We start from the raw sequence: 6,000 nt of genomic DNA, 5'->3' as shown, positions 1-6,000 counted from the left end.
CTATATGCTACTTGTTCTACTTGTATCATGTTTGTATATTACCTGCCTGTATTGCTTGTGTTTGTACAACTGAGAGGCCCCTCATGCTGGTGTCGGTGGGTGTGAGGGCTGTTCTTGATGGGATGAATTGATGATGCGATTGCATGATGATGTATTGATATAGAACTGCTGAGGCAGAACAACTGGTGATGGTTTTGCTTATGATTCTGAGTCTGATTCGTGGAAGAGTCAGCGAGTTGGGAAACATGTGAAACATGAATTGAATTTAACACTCCCTTATGACAGTTGCCTATTCATGGATTAGCGAGAACCTAGGATGAATAATTGGTGAAGAAGTTTAGGATGCTTAGTGAGTTTTTGTTGCAGTACATTGAATTTATTTGGCACTTTTATCGTACTGGAAACCCATGGGCCCGGGGTTCTCATTCCGTATATATCTCTTGTTTTTCAGATACAGGTCCAGATGCTCAGAAGTGAGTTGTGGGTCGTCTGAGAGACGGCGAAGATCTTTATTTCCTCTACTTTGTGTTTTAATTAGAATCTCTCCACCTTTGTTTTGGAAAGTTTATATTATGTATTGAACTCTTTGAATTTGCCTATAGAGGCTCTCATGTTTCCTTCGGGAGAGATTAGGATATACTGTTGTCAACTAATTTCATAATGTACTCTAGCCGACCTAAACTTCGCGGGTCGCGACTAGTATCTATTTACTTATGTTATATATATCTATCTGTTATCTATCTCTTAATCTCCTCTACGCCTTGTCCGTATATCGTTTTTGGCTTCACGGTTTATCTTTTGTTGTCGAAACGTGAGAGATACGTCTTCGCGATTTTATTTCTACTCTTTTCAGGCTTCTCGATTAATACTCCTTTCGAAATTACCTATATTTATTTATTAAAAATCCACCTGAGAGTCGTACCACCGTAATATCATTGACTTATGACTCGAGCATAAGGATTTGAATATTAGGGTGTTACATTATGGTATCAGAGCAGTTCGTCCTCGTGAGCCTGAGGGATGGAACTGCTTATGCTTCAATGCATACTCTGAGTCTGTGCCTGTGCTAGTTAGGGTATCTAATCGATACATCTAGCATGAAGTCCATGAGTGTACCTTTGGTACTTTGAAGCACTATACTTCTGATATTGAGACTGATCAACTTGATATCGATTGTTTGGTGTGTATAGGAACCAGATGGCACCTCATGGACCCGGTCGGGGACGTGAAAGAGATCGTACTAATACGCAGGAACCGGAAATCAACCCGAATAACCTGGTAAACCTTATGGCAGCGTTGGAGAATATGGCTGCTGCTATGCAGGCCACTACGGAGGCTCTTGGGCAACAGATGAACAATAATGGCAATGGCGGAAGGGAAGCTCAGGGCCCGATGACACTGGCAACCTTCTTAAAGGTTAATCCACCTAAGTTCAAGGGAACCACCAATCCGACTGAAGCTAATACTTGGTTTCAGGCCATGGAGCGAGCACTGCAAGAGCAGTTGGTGCCTGAAGAGCAGCGTGTTGAATTCGCTACCTATCTACTCATGGGGGAAGCATCGCATTGGTGGCAAGGGGCTCGACGTCTCCTGCAACAGGGGAATGATCATATCACTTGGGATGCTTTCCAGGTGGAATTCTATAAGAAGTACTTTCCGAATTCCGCCAGGACAGCCAAGGAATTGGAGTTACTGCAGCTAAAGCAAGGTGCTATGTCCATATCTGAGTATACAGACAAATTTGAGGAGCTATTCAGGTTTTCCTGCATGTGTCAAGGAGCTCCGGGAGACTTCGAGGAATGGAAATGCATTAAGTATGAAGGAGGGCTCTGGAGCGACATCTTAAGTTCAGTGGGACCAATGGAGATCCAAACTTTTTCAGAGTTAGTGAATAAGAGCAGAATTGCTGAAGAGTGTGTGAAAAGGAGGGTTGCAGAGAAGGGAAGTCATAGAGAGCACAACCAAGGATTCACACCAAGGGGTCGAGAGTTTAAGGAGAAAGGATACGTACAACACTTTCCCCAAGGACAGAATAACTTTGCGACGTGTAAGGAGTCCCAAAGGAATGGTAAGGGAAAACAGGCAGCGGCTGCTTCTGATGTTTCAAGCTATCAGAGATGTGGAACTCATCACCCAAATAGGCCGTGCCGATTGGGGTTAGGTGTATGTTACAAGTGCGGGTTACCAGGGCATGTATCAAGAAATTGCCAACAAGGAGAGAGTCAGGATGCGGGCCGATTGCGACAGTAAGATTGAGGTAATTGCCTTAATACAAATGGATAAATGCCTGTGATGTAAATGATTTTCTTTTGAGAATGATGTGTTGTGTTTGTTATGTAGTTGGTTGATTTCTGGATTTTTGGTGAAATGGATTGAACTCATGACTTTTAGTTCCTTTGATTTAAATAGATAAGGGATGGTCCTAAATGATGGATTTGGAAACGTTAATTCGAATTGTCGATCAAGTTAAGTGGTGGTTTAGTACTTGAGGAAATAAGTGATGGAACTAATACTTGACGAGAAATCAAGGTGGCATAGCGGAAGCTTGCTAAAGCGTTAGCATAGTATGGTAATAATAAGGAAAAGTAGAGCATGATTGGAAATGCTTTATGCTTTGAGTACTTAAAAGTTTAGTGAGCTTATGCAGATAATGATTCTAGGTAATTGGAATTAATTGCGGCTGTGAGCCTTGATGGTTCTGAAACGGATGAGGAAATTATCATTGATGCATAATTGGATTTAGATGATGAGAGAGTGCGAGTTGTCGTGTTTGAGAGACGAGTACCATGATGTTTGGTCATAGTGACCTTGGAATTAGATTGAGATTTATAATGATTGGTTTTGAAAGACGAATGTGAAAGCCACTAAATTGAAATACAGATGCAGTACTGAGATTGGTTTGAGGGAGCCCGTGACGGGTGGTAAACTCCAATTTTTGAGGAGGTACTGTTGAAAATTTTTCTCCAAAAAATTTGAAAGAGTGCTGGTTATGGTTTTGAGGATAATTTTTTATATGAGAAACTTTAACGAAAGAGATGTGTCTCGAATGCTTTTATAGATTATTAAAGGAAAGCGGATTCTCATGATTTTTGTTAAATTGTTATTTCAAACTCATTTACTTTCTAGAAATGAAAGGGGTTTTTGATTGATGAGTCAGAGACTTTATAACAGCAAGTCATGTAGAAATTCGAAGGTTTAAGAATAAGAAAGTAAGTTTGGAGGTTATGCTTGGAATTGAGCTGTGATTAGTGGTAATTGGCTTGGTAGAGGGAGAGGATAGTGATGGATGGAATTTTCGAGGGCAAAAATTTCTGTTAGGGGGGTAGAATGTAATACCCGGTCTAATCGAAATTTAGTAAATAATAAGTTAAATAGGAGCGAATATGGTTGGAAGATTTGACAATCAGAATTTGATAATTTAAATATGATATTTGGATTCAGTGAATTTTTCCGAGTCGGAAAATATAGTTTTCTGCGTAAAAGTGCGCAGTGGAATTTTGACCGGCAGTACCGGCTGAGATTTGTCTGGTACTACAACTGAGGAAATTGATTATGGGTAAATAAGATTAAGAAATGAGAATTATAATTAGGGAAGGTAGAAATATTTAAAGTGCGATTTAGAGCGCTAATCTTAAAGGTTTTGGCCCAAAATTGGGCCAATGGGCAAAAATAAGTGAACCGGGCCTAAGTGGGCCCAAGACCCAACATATATAAACATTAGTTGTGAGCATTTCAGCTCATTTTACCCTAAAAAGAAGGGTTGGGGCGCTGATTTGAGAAGAGAGAAGAGAAGAGAGAAAACCTAACTCTCTTTGATCTTCAAACCACCATAACTTGAGCTATGGAGCTCCGATTGACGAGCCGTTTGCGGCCACGTGTTGCTCTTCTCATCCTCTACAATTCTATCTAAGTTTGGTGGTGATTATTTCATTCATCTCTGCCCAGTTTTCGAAATTCCCCACTGTTACACGTTTTTGGGTAGTTAGTGTTGAAATCTTGTGATTTTGGGTGTTTAGGGATACTCCAACATGGATTCTAAGTGGTTTCTATCCCTACTTCATATGGGCTGAGGTAAGAAGTGCTCAAACCCTTGTGATTTGTCATTTTTATGAGTCCTAGGTTGATGTATGTATGTGACATTGGTTATGTTAGTGTATTTGGTGATGTTGGTGCACAATTGGGAGATTGGTATTGCTTGAGGAGCTTTGATAAGGCTTGGAGCTAAGATTGGTGAAGAATTTCAAAGAAGAGGCTCAATTGGTTTGGCTACAAGAGGTACGGTTTAAGTTTCATTTAAATACCGTGTGTTGTGATGAGAATTCCTAGGCTAGATGCCCCTAGGATTAAGTTTGGATTGTGTAAATGGTTGGTGCTAATATGCATAGTTGATATGTAATGTGAATTAATGATTGGGTTGAGAATTGTGTGACCTTGTATGCTTGGTGTATTGAGAATTTGATGTATTGGGTAATGAGTATTGATTTGTGGTTTATGCATTTAAATTGTGAAAATTGGGCCGGAGGCCGTGAATTTTGGGCCGAAGGCCGGAAAGAGGTAAGAAAGGTAAGTCGATATGTGCATTGTATGATTGCACAAGTGATTGGATGAATTTCAGATAATGAATATATGAATGATTAGGTTGGTTATTGAATAATAAGGTTTGAGAAGTTGAAGTGTGGAATTTGGTAATTTTGGGTGAAATTATGTAGACGAGGTATGTTTGGTTCGGTTGAGATATATTATGTGATCATATATGTGATTATGATTATTGATGCCTTGATGGTATGATGATGCATTAGAGATATGTATGTTGTGATATATGCTTGGGGAATGATTAAGGTTGATTTGTGGGTGAAATCACGTGATAGTGAGTATGATATTGATTACGTATAATGATGGTTGATTGGAAATGGTATTATTGGAAATTGGGATGAGGAAGGATGTATGACATGATATTGTGTTTGTCCTTTAGCCATTTGATTGAGAAGTGTTAAAATGGTTAGATGTGGTTTTGGGAATTTTTGGTAAAGTGTCAATGTGTGAGTTGAGGATGGCTTGATGTGGATTTTGGTACATTTTGATTGATTTCAAAAAGGGTTGAAATTGGCATGTTTTGGTTGATTTTGAAAAGAGTTGAAAATGGCTTGTTTTGAAAATGGCACCTAGTGGTTTTGTATGAAAATATGGTTTTTGGGCATACTTTGACGGGACATAACTTGGACTACGGATCTCTGTTTTGTACCAAATCTGTTTAGAAATGAAATTGGATCCGGGATGTCCATGTCGTTTGAAGAACGGGTGAAAAATGATTTAAAATGAGAAAGTTATGTCCATCGGAAGATTGGGGGTTGAATTTGTAAATTCTACAGCTTTTAACTTAGAAAATTTTTAGCTGAATGACCCTCCACGCGTAGGCGCACTTGGCGCGTACGCGTCGTTCTTCAAGAAGGCACTATCCACGCGTGCGCGTGCTGTGCACGGGCGCGTCGATGCGCTGCACCAAATGCCCAGCTATTTTCCCGAGAGTTGTGCCAGTGTTGTGCCAGTTTTGTGCCTGGGGCGCAAGAGCACCCACGCGTACGCGTGGCTGACGCTTGCGCGTCGTTTGGCTATTTTTCAACCCGCGCGTATGACGCTTGCGCGTTGATGAGTTTTGTGGCCATCCACGCGTGCGCGTGGAGTGCGCGTACGCGTGGCCCTGTTTTCATGCCAAAGTTGATTTTTGAGTTTTAAAAGCCAAATCTCATACTTCTAAGCCTCCGATCTCACCTCTTATGTATTAAATCATTCTGATATGCCTAGCAATGAGCTAGGGGATGTGGTAACTTGCGAGTGAAGCAAGGGAAAAAGTTATGATCAATGATGATCAAAGATGATTATATGAGATATGGAGGATGACGGTGGAAGTACCGTGTATGCCATGAGCCGGAGGGCTATATTTATTGATAAATGGCCCGTTCTTGATTGGACCATGATCCGGATGGCTGAGTTATTGCCGGG

The sequence above is a fragment of the Arachis hypogaea genome, chromosome 17 (genome assembly GCF_003086295.3).
Source record: "Arachis hypogaea cultivar Tifrunner chromosome 17, arahy.Tifrunner.gnm2.J5K5, whole genome shotgun sequence".
Lineage (NCBI taxonomy): Eukaryota > Viridiplantae > Streptophyta > Magnoliopsida > Fabales > Fabaceae > Arachis > Arachis hypogaea.
The sequence above is the reverse complement of the archived record's forward strand: the minus strand, read 5'-3'. Positions refer to the sequence as shown.